A 14,070-nucleotide genomic window follows, 5' to 3' on the forward strand; every position below is an offset into this window, starting at 1 on the left:
TTGGGAACCGTGTGTTCCCTAAACAAAGGAATGAACACACAAGACAACACAGGATGAGACAAACATGGCAGCCGCCCCGAACGACACGCTCTGCTTTATTTTATACAGTCATTTGTGGAATGTTGCCAAGTCACAAGACACATTGTTGTTTTTCTGACCGTTCCTGACTTTCTGGATTTTGAAGATGTTTACACATAAATCAGCCCCCAGGGTCTGCTGTTTGCAGCTGGCTCCTTTGTCCTCCCTGTTTGCAGGGAAGGAATGCCCTGCTTCATTTGCAAGAGCAGGACTTATCGGGAACGTCTTGTTTGCGAGCACGTAGTCCTCTACACCTATTCTCTGTCACTTGGTTGTAAAAATGTCTGTTCCTATTTAGTGTCCTGTTTCTTTTGCCTGACCCTGAATATAGTCTTCCTTGTCTCCTTGTCTGTTTCCTCTATAATATCTCTCAGGCTTTATTTGTTCCTTTATGGATAGTACCGCCAAATCTGGGTAGCTTAATCTCTTAGAGTGCCTCATTTCTTCCAGTGGAATGGTAAAATTATAATCATTATAGGAGATATTATATGTAAAAGACTTAGAAGAATTACCAGTTCATAGTACATGTGAGACTGCTTTCTCTTCTCTATATCCCTGACCTCCCTCTGGAATTTCAGACTTTCATTTTCAGACATCAGCTAGATACAGCTAATGGCCTCAGGGCAAAAATAAATATTCTTAACTTGTTCCCTCTGCTCTCAAGTATTCTCTAAATAAATGGCATTACAATTTATCTGCCAGGTGTAAAACATCCAAGCCATCTTTATTTCCACTCTTTTCTTTCCCGTTACCTTCTGCACCCATTTGGTTCTTGTCTACAATATTATCAGGTCCACTCCCCGCTATGTAATTCTCACTGATATCCCATAGTACTAAAATTTTGTGTTTGCAAAAACTTTGCTTAGCTCTCTATAGTTTAAAAAGATATTATGAAATGAATACATCACACTCCTATTAATCTTTTCTTGCTGAGTCAGTCAAGATGAACTTGTTTATGGCTCAGGAGCAAGCTCATCCAGAAGTTCTTGGAGTACATATCCAGGGTGAGACAGTAGGGGATCTCTGCTCATTGTAGATACCCAGGGACTCAGGCTGACAAGGCTACATCTCAGCAGTTTCTCCCACAGTCACTAAAGCAGTGGGAAGAAAACATGGTAAATTACAAACTGACTCTTAAAAATGTATGTAAGAAATGGCACACATTACTTCTTGCATTATTGGCCAAAGAAATTCACATAGACTCTCATAACTTGAAAAGGGATGGAGAAGTGCAGTCCTACCATGTGTATTTAAGAGCTGGAATATTTCTGAAGTCTTAATGACTATAATCTGGTGATTACAAAGATCAGCACACTGTTTTTGTTGACCTTCCCTTTCCTAAAACTCTTTACAACACAATTTTTTATTCTAATCCTATTTTTAAAATCTATGTACTTCTTCTAACGCCTATCATTGTCTACACACCACGTTACTTAATCATAACATGAAGTGTACTCTTTCTTTTTGCAATGAATAGAATTTCATGTAGATTTTGGCATGTAACTAATTATTTCATTTTTAAAAATATAGTTGGCAATATACTATTCTATTTCACAGTTATGTTGTAGATGACTTAACCATTCTTTAACTTCTGGGCATTTGGATCATTTCAAGCTTTTTACTCTTAGTTTATACAACATTTATAGAAAGGACTATAAAGAGTTGCACTAATTCCAAAGATTATACTGGCAAATCAGCCTTACGCAAATACGAGAAATTACCCAATATCAAAGTCTACTAATAATTTCTAGAAGCACAGACGGAGCAGTTTAGGGAGTTTAGGGACATTGATGACAACTGCCCAGTCCTTCTTTGCATTAGACACATGCTTTCTGACAGAAAGACAGATAAAGTCTTTAAGTATGGTACTTGAGTTACCAAGCATACAAGGGAATATTGAGGTAATAAACTGTCTTCATATAGCTGTGTAGCTTACATAACATTTTCCGTGGAGCTATATCTTATAAATCCATAGATTGTAAATACATTCATTTACCAGAAACAGTCCTAAACTAGAGACATCCTACTGAAAACATTCATAGGTAAGGATTCTCCTCCTAGCGTCAATTTGGTAGCAGGTTTAGTTGTCAGCTTGTTTACAAGGAATTGATACCTCTACCTTTCTTTCTTTCCCTTGGATCATACCCCTAATAACAGAAATGGATTATAATCCAGTTGTTTAACTGCTTTCTCCTAAAGACTCAAGTGGTATGTGTTTGTGAATTAGTATTTATGTTCACGATTATTTAGTTGAGATTTAAGATACAAGAAATTAAATTGTATCATTATTTTTAAAAAGGCCTGTTAAAATGTTATAAAACATCTGACTTTACCCTGCTTTATGCCTGAGTGACCTTAGGTTAGTTATATTACTATGAAAATAAGTATGCTTGTCTGTATGGAATTACTTGATAAATAATTTTCTTCAGCTATCCCGTGAGGATAAATTTCACTGTAAATCATATAGACTTGTAGAGTTCTCACTCTTTCTCCAGGAAGACATTTCTTTCTTTTTCTTTCCCATTATGACAGTGCTTTACAAAGAAAGTGTTTGCTTACTATCGATGTCTACATAGTAGTCATGCCTGTCTGTTACTAACATTGGCCAAATTTGGACTTAATGTAAATTTGTCTCTTTAGAAATGAGTTTCAGTGCTATTAGAATAATTATATGACTAATTACTTTAGTTTTGTTAAGACAAATGTAATATATCACAAAATTGTGCAACAAGTTTAATAATTTGGATGTGTTATATAAAATAATGTTCCCCTGCAAAATTTGAAACCCTATCAAATATTATCACTTAAGATATGTAATAATTTAAGAAGATATGGTAATATTTTGGTATGTTTTGATTCTTGTTTCAAACCTTATGGTGTTACTTTAGGTCTGGGGATAAAGCATGCTGTATTTATTCAATTAATAATTAATATTATTTTTATGTCAAGTTTGGTTTATTGAAACAAATATGCTTCATTGCTTAAACTCTTTACGTTTGGTAATGATTGACCCCTTAAAAAATTTAAACTCATTAGATAGATTAATAAATTAATACTCTGCTTTTAAAGAAAGATTTTACAGAGGTATCTTTAAATTCATATATAAATCATACAGTATCTATAACTCATATCCTAAATAAATTCACTTATGAAAATAAATTCCAGAACGTAGCTCTGATTGCAATCACTTGGGTTTCTTTAATCCTTCAGCCTTCTGGGGGACTTGTACCAATGCATTATTAGAACTTTTTAAAAACTCATAGACATGGGAAGGGCTTCTTTTCCTCAGTCATTAGATACTATTTGCTTTAGTTGCTCTCATTTTGGCTATAAGCCCTTGCTAACTCTACAGTTGGTTACAGAATAAATTTGCAAGGCTCCTGCTTTCCTCCATATGCCACTACTAATGGAGCTTTAAACTCAACTGAGTTGTGATACACAGAAGCCTGTTTTTCCTTTTACTGCCCACCACTGAAGTCCCTTCAATCCCACGACATGGAAACTTTGTGTTGCAAAAATGTTTACGGGAGATTTGAGACTACCTGGAAGAAATAAGAATGACAGAACAAATAAAAAATTAACATGATCCTTAATATGACTGTTTTTCAAATGCAGGGTAAAAGAAACAGAAAGTTAAACACCTCACATTATTTTCTCTTTGTTGGTGAGCTCCATCAAAGTCCTGTGCCTCTATCCTAGTCTCTCTGTGTCTCTTCTTTGCTTAGAAATCTGTACCTTAATTCAATCCTTCCATTACAGAGCTCCTGCTTTTGGTTAATAGTGACATCTACCTCAGTATAAGAGACGAAGTTCATTACAAAGTATTGTCAGGCAGAAAACCATCTCCCAGAATGTACTCACTTTGGGTTAGATCACGTTTTGAGGTCAGTTGTTTTCACTTTGCTGATGTTTAAACCTTTAAAATATGCAAAAATAGTATAAATATTTTCTATCCTGTGTCCATAAGTAGTTAGTAAAGGAGAGGATGGTTATATGTCACTGTAAAGGAAAATAGGACAAAAGCAAAAACAAATGTAAGTCAACAAACTAAGATGAAATTAGGGTGAAGTCTCAGTATAAAAGATTTGCACAGTCCTAGCATAGGCTCTTCTGATAAAGATGAACCAGGATTTGGCTCTACATTTCTTTCTTAAGGGCTCCTACTGTTTTCAAAATATAAAAGATCCTAAGAAACTAGGAAACTTCATTACCTACCCACTAGAACAAAGGCTCCTTCAGAAGCAAAATCAATTAAAGTTGCAATTTGTTCTTTATACAGAGGTCTTAATCTCCTATCAAGCAAGCTAGGAATTGATTATTTTGGAAATCTTATAACCCAGGCAATCTCATTCCATCTTAGAAACCTTAATATCTTTGGTGACCAATAAAACTGAAAGAGGTTTGGCTAGGGATCTTCTTCACTAATCCCCATTCTCATACAGCTCTTCTTGCTCTGGCCAGATCCAAATGTCTGCTGCTTACATTTTTTATGACATGTAAGAACCCATTTCATAATATACAAATTCCATGACATGCTGCACATATTATTAGGAATCTTCCTTTTCTTAACACAGTATTTCCAAAAATACATGCTAATAGCTGGTTGTCATGAGACAACTTTAGTTGGTAGACAAACAAGGCATCAATAACCTTGGATGACATAGTGAGAATTTTACTTCATTGCTAATTCTGCTTTACTCATTCTGATCACATCAAGAACAATAGCTGAGTATGTTAATCCTTAAGACTCTTTAAACTTGTTATAAATATATACACAGAATATTTAATGTATATAGGCATATATATGTCTTCACTATAGCACTGCTTGTTTCAGATCTAGATTTAATTATGTTTCTTAAAATACATCTGTCTTGGATCTCAGACTTCCAAATCCTACTCTTTCAGTCCCTTAAAGGCTGACCTTTCTTCCCTTACTAGCCAAGACCAAGAATTCTATCATCAATAGCACTCTCTTGCACACATTTGCATATTTTGTTATGTTTTCTCTCTCTCTCTCTCTTTTTTTTTTTTTTTTTTTTTTGCCTTGACCCACATACGACTAGAAAACATCTAACCTTGCAGTAATGGTATCATCCTCTTTCTCTGCTAATCACACTGGAAGAAATGCCACACTATGCAGAGATTGGTACCATTAGAGTTTCCTAGTCTTCAATGCTGTCTAAATATTAACACTACCTACAAGTCCTCTGATTGCCTACTCAGATGTCATGCTCCATAGTTGTATTTAAAATGTTTCTACTTCCTTTCCTATTACACTACCTCCTACTATCCTTTGCACTGTTGAGGCAGATATATACTCTTTAGAGGAAATAGAATCTATCCCCAGTAATTCCATCAAGTAGCTAATCCTACACTTCTAGTTTATATGTATTCAATCAGCCATATCTTGCTTAAATGTCTTAAATGACCTCCCCTTACCTTCATCATAAAGTGTAACTCCTTAATCTGCCTAGTGAGGCTTATGATAATCAAGCTATGCAAATCTTTCTGGCTTTCTCACCGGCCACTTCCCCTCTTGCACTTCATGGTGCAGTTATATTGCATTTCTTTCAGTTCTACAAATTTAGCTATGGTTAATTTTTTTTTTTTTTTTTTTTTGAGATGGAGTTTTGCTCTGTCGCCAGGCTGGAGTGCAGTGGAACGATCTCAGCTCACTGCAACCTCTGCCTCCCGGGTTCAAGTGATTCTCCTGCCTAAGCCTCCCGAGTAGCTGGGAATACAGGCGCATGCCACCACGCACGTCTAATTTTTGTATTTTTAGTAGAGACGGGGTTTCACTATGTTGGCCAGGATGGTCTCGATCTCCTAACTGCTTTACTTAACTTTGAGTCTTCACACGTTATTTCCCTCTTCTGTCTGAAAACCTCTAACTCATCTTCCTAAAAAGCCAACTTTTATTTGTTCTGTAAACCTCAACTTTGGATGCTAATTATTCTAGGATGTCAAACCCAAGTTTCCAATGTTGGATTAGGCATTCTTCTTATGTCCTCCAAGAACTCTCTGTATTCACTGTACATGGACACTCATTTCGTAGTATTGAAGTTGCTTATTTATTTGTCTGTAATCTCCCTTGGCACATAGGATTCTAGAGGCCATTGACTAAATATGTTGATATTGCTTATTATACTCAGTGTCTCGCACATGGCATGTACTTAATGGTGTGCTGATGTTCAAATGATGTTATAAGACCGTAATGTCTAAGAGAATATGTGGGACCGGTTGCTCATGAGAAACAAAACTATTCTTGTCCTGAAATTTAGAGATCCTAATCCTTGGGTCCCGATTAATATAATTCCTTACTTCTTTGTGTAGGAACCATACTGATATTCTCTGTATCATTCCAATCTTAGTATATGTGCATCCAAAGCAAGAACTTAATTCCTCAGTAAAAATGCATGGTATTTTTCCTAGTCTTATTTTGTAGGTCAATATTGCTTTTCTTTCAGTTCTACAAATTTACAAAAATACAGTGCTATAAAAGCATTTTCTTATGTGTCAAAATGATCCTGTGACATGGCCAACTGCTGATCTGGAATAATGTAGGACTAATTCCAGACTTTGATCAATATTGAATAAGTTTAAAGTTTTATTCCTAGCAGAGATAAATTTAATTAACAAAGATGTGTTGAATGCATCATTACCAAGCACTTGAGATATATCAGTGAACAAAACAAAGTTCTATGTCCTCACATCGATTACATTCTACCATGGGAGACAGACAATAAACAACAACACAGCACAGGGGAGAAACACGACAAACAACACACAACACAAAACATGACAAATAAATTACATGCTATGTTAGAAGGCGTTAAAGCCATTGAGAAAACAAGATCACAATAAGAGAGAAATAGAAATATTGGGATTGGACTATGGTTGCCAATTTTAAGTAGGACTTTTCTGGTTAACCATTGTTTTGAAAATGATTTTGAGCAAAGGTTTAGTAGAGGTGAGAGTTAGAGGAAGAGCATCTCAGGGAGAGGAAACAGCCAGTTCCCTGTAATCAGAGTTTCTAGTGCAGAAACCTGATTGACATGTTCATCATAGCAACAAGGGCCGTGGAGACCCAAATCATTTCTATTTTTTTGCAAAGTAATATCAATAAATCATTTATTGTGTATATTCATCTGTGTTTCCGGAGTTTATGGCCTTACAGCATTTTGAAGGTAGAGGCAACAACATTTCTTAATGTGTTAGATGCAGGGTGAATGCATACAGACCCTTATGCTCCAAGGGACAGCATAGGCACAGGCATGAATGTCCTGCTCTTATAAAAATTGAAAGGTCTGACAAGCACAGGTGTCTGAATCAAAGACTGCACTTTTTAGCCCAGAGGTGGGCTTAGGTAGCTCCTGTGAGAAGAGCTAAATTTCTCCTTGAAATTTCCCAAGTTCCCCTCTAGCATATAGATCAAAGAGAATTTGGAACCTTCAACATCTATGACATAAAGCTTCTTCAAAATTATTTTATCTAAAAAAATATTACATCAAGTGTAATAGAATTCCTACTGTGGTCATCAGGGCAAGTCTCATTCTTCATCCAGAAGATATTTAATCTTCAACAATATGGTTATCCTTCTAAGCCCAAATTACAGTCATTCTTTGCTACTCGCCAATCTCCTATTAGAATTCAGCACATCTGTAGAAACTATCAGAATGTCTTGCACAATCAAGAAAAGATATTATTTAGCTGCTTCTTTGGAAATTACCAAGTGTACACGTTTGTAACTGATTTTTTTTTAAAGACTGAATAGACAATCCTAAATCCCTTTACTTCATTGTTTCTGACCTACTTCAGTTAGGTCACACACAAAAAATCACATTAAAAACTGTACGGATCAGGTAGAAGACAAACATTCAAACACTTCTAGTAAATTATTTGTTCCTCTGAAAATCTTTTACACTTGATAACACTGATCTTAAAGAGGGACAGTTCAGACCTACTATATTTAAGTAGCATAATAACTTCTCTAATTAATATTTATAGTAACTTCTCTAATTAATTATTTAAGATATTTATTGACAAAAGACTTCTCTATTACATATTATTTCTCTGTACTCTAATGGCCTTTCATATAATAGAAATCGTATTGGTAATAAGAAAAGAGAGTGGAAAGAAATAACTGAAGTTGTCTTGTACTGAAGATGTGAACCTCAGCTTTTTTGTCCATCCAGATAGTGACATTGTGATCATTTTAATCAGCATATTTTACTTGTATCATGAAAACACTATAAATATTAAATCACAGTGTAGTCAAACCTAGATTATTGCCACTTCTTTTAATGACTCTGTGACCATATTCTGTGTAGTATTAAAAACAGTGTCAGTGTCCAAAGACAGTGATATTAAAGTGTAATTTTTTATCATTTCAATCAAACCGAGGGGATCTAAAATGTCTAATAACTTTCATGAAGGAAGCCTTACTGTTTTAAGAGCTACAGTCAATCTGTAACAAAATTTCCTACAAAGTTGTCAGTAGGCATGATTTCTTTTATAGAAAATGTAGTGAAATTGCCCATCTATATTCATGTGATTAATGTAACATGGAATTTACAAATTTAAATGCATAATGCTGGAAAAGTAGAAATAAAGATTTTTATAGTAACACAAATCTGTGCTACATACAGTTAATATATTCATGGATTATAAAATGAATTGTGTTCAATAACTCAACATTTTTAATTGGGTTTGCAATGATAAATTGTTACACACATATTTAAGTGGATTTTCAGACTTCTCAAATATTTGAGTCTACATTTTCATGTCTACTAGGAAGCATACAGAGAAATTTTTTACACAAGGAATAATTTTATTTCTAAATGACTTTCTGATTTTTTCTTCCACACATTGCTTATCCCTGTGGGCAAACCTTTGTAGAAATTTTCTCATCCTAAGAGTAAAGCAGTTTAAACTGGCTTTTCTAGTCAGATTGATCTTAAAGGAATCAGTTTTAGATGTATAATCAAGCAAATGGACTTCTAAGGACAGCAAAAATGAGGGCACAACATTGATAGCACCACCAGCAAGACAGATCATGAAAAACAAAACAAGATGGCCAAAAAGACTCTAGGTAAATATGAAAACATGTATAATTTCTCAGTGTATTCTTTTACTGTCTTTCTTTCATTCTGGCCAAATATCAAGCATTTCATTCTCCATATTTTTACTTTTACTTCTCTAAGCCAAATAAGCCTTCTTTTGGAAGCAATAAGTTTTGGCAGTTTCTCCAACTTGACTTTTTACTTTTTAAAAAATATGTGAAAGTGGTTCCCTATATAAGCAAAAAGATCAACCAGAATATTATTTGGTATAAAATAACACCACTTAAAGGAGAACATTTTCTGCTAAAATATGTTTTTCCTAAAACACTTTGCCAGTATATTTGGTTCATGAAGTTACGAACATTTTCATTCAGCAAGTATTTGTTGGGTTCTGCAAGAAAACAGAGAGGGGTTATAGAAGAAATATAAAATGAAAATCTCACATTTCCAGGAACATAACATCTGTTCCAAATGACACGATGTGTACATGTTAAATTGTTCATTAATACCACAAAGCAGTAATGTGCTAGAATGATACCACATCCCTGCTAATGGTTTTCCTGCCTCTCTGGATGTTGCCTTTCCTAGACCATATGTAGCTATTAAATTGGGTCTTGATCTTAGATTCTTTGTTCTTTTCCTTATATTACCTCTAAACTTCCAATGGGCAACTACATCCTTACCCACTGATTGCCATCTATATCCAGGAACGCTAACATTAAATATCTCCAGGCCACATTCTCCTCTGCCTACTTCTTACCTCCTTTTGAATAATATATCCATAAAGCTTACTCATGATCTTCTCTTTCAATCTAGACCCTCTTCCCGGATTGCTATTGCAGTGAATGGCACCAATATTCATCCGCTGACACATGAAATCTAGAAACAGAATAGTCTTCTTCAACCCTTCTCTGTCCAATCTGTCCACTTCCATCCATACCTACCAGCCCACCACTCTAATCCAGGTGTCCTACCACATTTTGCCTGGGCAAGTACAATGATTCTTAACTGCTCAATTTTCATCTTTGAAAATAGATCCTTTCAAAATATTCTCCATATGGCAAACTAATTATCTTTAAAATTGAAATTTAGTCTAAATATATTCATGTATCCATACTGTTTTGTTTTTCTTAAATACGTGGTCTTTTAAAGCTGCTGAGTTTGGTCCCTGTTTCTTTATCCTTGCTGTGTCTGTTCTAGCTACATTAGACTTACCAGAGGCCCTTTTTCTTGCCCTGCTTCTCCTTCCACATACCTACAAAAGAAATACTTATTTCTTTCTTACCTTAGCTCTTACTTGGTTTCCAGCTTCTAGTCTATGCTTCACCTCTTCAGGGAACCTCTTACTAATAGGTTATTGGGACACAGGAGACCTTTCCTTCATGGCATTTACATGTTCTCATTTGATTATTTTATTATTACATTTCTTTACAATTTCATTTCTTTATGTGATTATTTGATTGAAGTCAGTCCTCTCATTTACTGATGTTTCACAAGATTAGAAGGTGCACCTGTTTTGTTCACCTTTATAACCCTAATACTTAGCACCGTGGAACACAATAGAAGCTCTAAATATAAACTGAATAACTATATCAATAAGTGAACAAATGAACCAATGGATGGAAATAGTATGTAACAGGGTAATAGAAAAACTTGTGAAGGGAATAAAAACAAACAATAGAGGAGAGTTGATGTGAAACTTTGGGCTATCTAGGAAGGAAAAGGAAATCAGGAAAAGAGGAGGTGAAGAAAGGCATTTGGCATTTAAAGCTGCAGAGTCACTTGAGCAAAGTTCTAGGAATACAAGTGATCTTTAGGTGGTAGAATGGTAGATTAACCAAGTGAAGCATATTGGTTCATTATCATGAACAGTGGAGGTAACACTGAGGACATAAGATTAGTTTAAATTTATGGACTTTGGAATACCAGGCTGTAGGAGCTATCAGAAGCTTTTTGATTAGGTTTGCACGGTGTGTAGCTATGGAGGATGTGTAAGAGAGGGAGATCAATTAGGACACCATCCTAATAATACAGTTTATTGGATGCATCATTAAGCATCCATTCTAGGAGTAAAAAACTTATGATTTTGCAATTATTAAGTGTTTATGAAGGAAAAGCTGCTTTCTTAGAATAAAATACTTCAATTAATCTTTTTAAAAACAACAGCACAAAAAGCATTTTGACTAATGAGTAACTACTTGCTGTTGTTCTGGGAAACTATTTGGAGAAGCCTGAAGTTAATGGCTATAAATTTAGTTCAGTGTGATAAAGCCCCTCACATAGTTTCTTAGTTTTAAAATTCTTATTTAGTTTGTCTATGTAAACTGCTATATCCATAATGGGATAGTGGAAACTTCAGTGTATTTACTTAGCTCCTTTGTACCACATTCATCCTCTGTGATTTGACATAGATTCAAAATGATAAAAAGTAAAAATGAAAACAAAGTTAACTGTTGCTGTTTTGCATCAATTTTGCTGTTCCTTTTTTTTAAAAAAAAAAATATTGTTTGCTTTGGTGACATTTCTGTGTTTGGGCAAGCATCCCTTAAGCTTTCACCCAGTGATTATAAGCAGGCATTATGTACTGTTTGATATGATCATTACTTAATGCTCACTTAATAGAATTCTACAAGACCAAATTATCACAGTGGGTGAAGGAACAGATGGCCAGCTGGCCAGAATCCATGCCTGCTTTGTTTTATGCCTCCTCAAATCTGCCACAAGGAAGCCACATGTGAGACCTGAGGAGGCAATCTAAACAGTAACTCGCCTGTCCAGCTGTGCTTCCAGTGTTCTCAGCTGTGAAGTCTAGGTAGGTGCCATTCCCATATGAGTGCAGCAGGAACATCTCCTGCAGGAATCTCTCTGCTTCATGATTAAGATGACAGTCACAGAGGACAGATTCCAAAAGTAAAAATAGAAATCCTTTCCTCCACCTCCTGCCACTGCCTTCAAAATCAAAAATCACTCTGCTATATTATAGGAGAAAGAACTGTAGCTTTGTGGAAGTAGTATATTTATTTTTAACACACATTGTTTATAATTATAAAATTATCCAAAATCTGATATTTTACAGATTGCTACAACATTCAACAAAGAAAATTGGGCTTGGCTGCAGCTTAACATTGAGTTGTTAAAATCTACTAGTGTAAATGAAAAAGGGCTGCAGATATTTATATCCAATCTCTAATTTTTTGGTTTCTGTTATAGATCATGATTTGCAGTTTGGGTTATATGCCGACATTTCTAAAATTAGTAATAATTTTAAGTCAATCATCACATATTTATGAAGCAGTATCAAAGTATTTAGCTCTTCATTAGGGACTATGAGGGTACAAAAATATAAGGAGTAAAGGTTCCTATGCAAAACTAATTTAGAATTGAGTGAGGGAGACAAAAGAGATCCATGGAATAATTAGAGGATGAAGCAATGAAAACTGAGATGCTAATCATGCAGTATAGGCAGCAAGTTGAGTAGGAGCCTGAAAAAGGTGAAGCACTGTCACAGAAAGATTGATGAAGAACATGCAATTTTTGTAGTTGCTTAGAGACACTATGTGAAATAGTGAGATTGCTTGATGCCCCTAAAACTTGGGCTCAGATATTTGTTATATATATATATGTGTGTGTGTGTGTGTGTGTGTGTGTGTGTGTGTGTGTGTGTGTGTGTGTGTGTGTGTGTGTGTGTGTGTGTGTATGTGTGTGTGTGTATATATATATGTAGAAATACTTGTCTCTGGTCTGTCTTTAACTTATGCCTTGTCTAATTGATATGTGGAAAATGAAACAAACTTTGGTAGCTAATGGTAAACCTGAGTGATATCTTAGCACTTTGCACTGCAAGATGATGTGTATTCTCAAACTTTAATTGTATGGTATAATGAATGGCTTGTGAGTTCTGACAGATATACTTCTTAAAAAAGTGATTTGCAGGATTTTGTTTGGAAATAGCTCCCTGATCTAAAAAGAAAGACTTTTTAAGGAATTTTCTTAGCTTGAGGAAAATTATTTGATGTGTGCTTTATGAGTTACGTTGGATTACATTTATGGTTTCCAAAGTTTTTACAATACATTTTGCATGGAAATCATTATTGTTATTCTGAAGGTCATCAGGAAAAATAAAAATATACTGATTATCAGCATAGCCCATAGTTTTGCCATCTATGTTTCTCTTAAATTATAGGAGTGTTCATGTTTATCCCATTGGCCAACGATTTCAAAATGCACCTGGGCCTTATATTACTAAATTCAAAAATGATAACAATTTCATATGGTATTCACTAATTCACAAAAGGCTTCTGTATACCAGTCTTATTATTAAGTATATTATGTCAGCTTTAGTTTTCTTAGTCTTTGAAAGAAAACCAAGCAGCAACATTGTTTTTGTCGTATGTTCATTACTTATTTTTATGTAAGCAATAACATCACACAGTCAGCAAATATTATTGGCCAACTCAAAGATGCCCAAAATTAGACAGCATGTTTTGAAGGATAAAAAATGTATATGCAGAGTGACTACAGAGTTTTGATATAGAGTTCTGTTTGAATGATAAAACATTCTGAGCTGAGAATTGCCATTATGCAAGTAGTGGTTTAGGGAGGTTGTTTTCACAGCAGTGTGCAGGATGAATGGACAGGGGAAAGAATGGGAGACTGCCTCTTAACAAAGTGTGGCTGTAGCAATAGTTATCACTTTGCAAAATGATAGATCTTTTACTATGATTGGTTATTAATTTTCTTTAAAGTCATATTCATGTTTAATAAGATATTTATTTATTGGAGAAAAGGAGATATCAACTACTGTGCCACAATGATTACATATGTTTGTGGAATTAATATATAAAGACTTTCTCAGAAAGTTGCTGAGTGCCTGAAAAAAATACTGCCATTATCAAGCCCAACTCTAAATAATAGTTTAAGTGAATGAAGA

The 14,070-nt window shown here is 34.8% G+C and overlaps 1 protein-coding gene and 1 non-coding gene across 2 annotated transcripts in view; one reads left to right on the forward strand and one right to left on the reverse strand.

Annotated features, from left to right (window-relative positions):
* EDIL3 (EGF like repeats and discoidin domains 3) overlaps positions 1–14,070 on the forward strand; it is a 456,634-nt gene that overhangs the window by 185,519 nt on the left and 257,045 nt on the right. The gene's annotated exons all lie outside the window — the stretch shown is intronic.
* Positions 6,367–6,469, reverse strand: LOC126957743 (U6 spliceosomal RNA). The gene has a single exon (XR_007726914.1). It is a non-coding gene; the product is annotated as a U6 spliceosomal RNA (small nuclear RNA).

Source organism: Macaca thibetana, chromosome 6 (genome assembly GCF_024542745.1).
Source record: "Macaca thibetana thibetana isolate TM-01 chromosome 6, ASM2454274v1, whole genome shotgun sequence".
NCBI lineage: Eukaryota > Metazoa > Chordata > Mammalia > Primates > Cercopithecidae > Macaca > Macaca thibetana.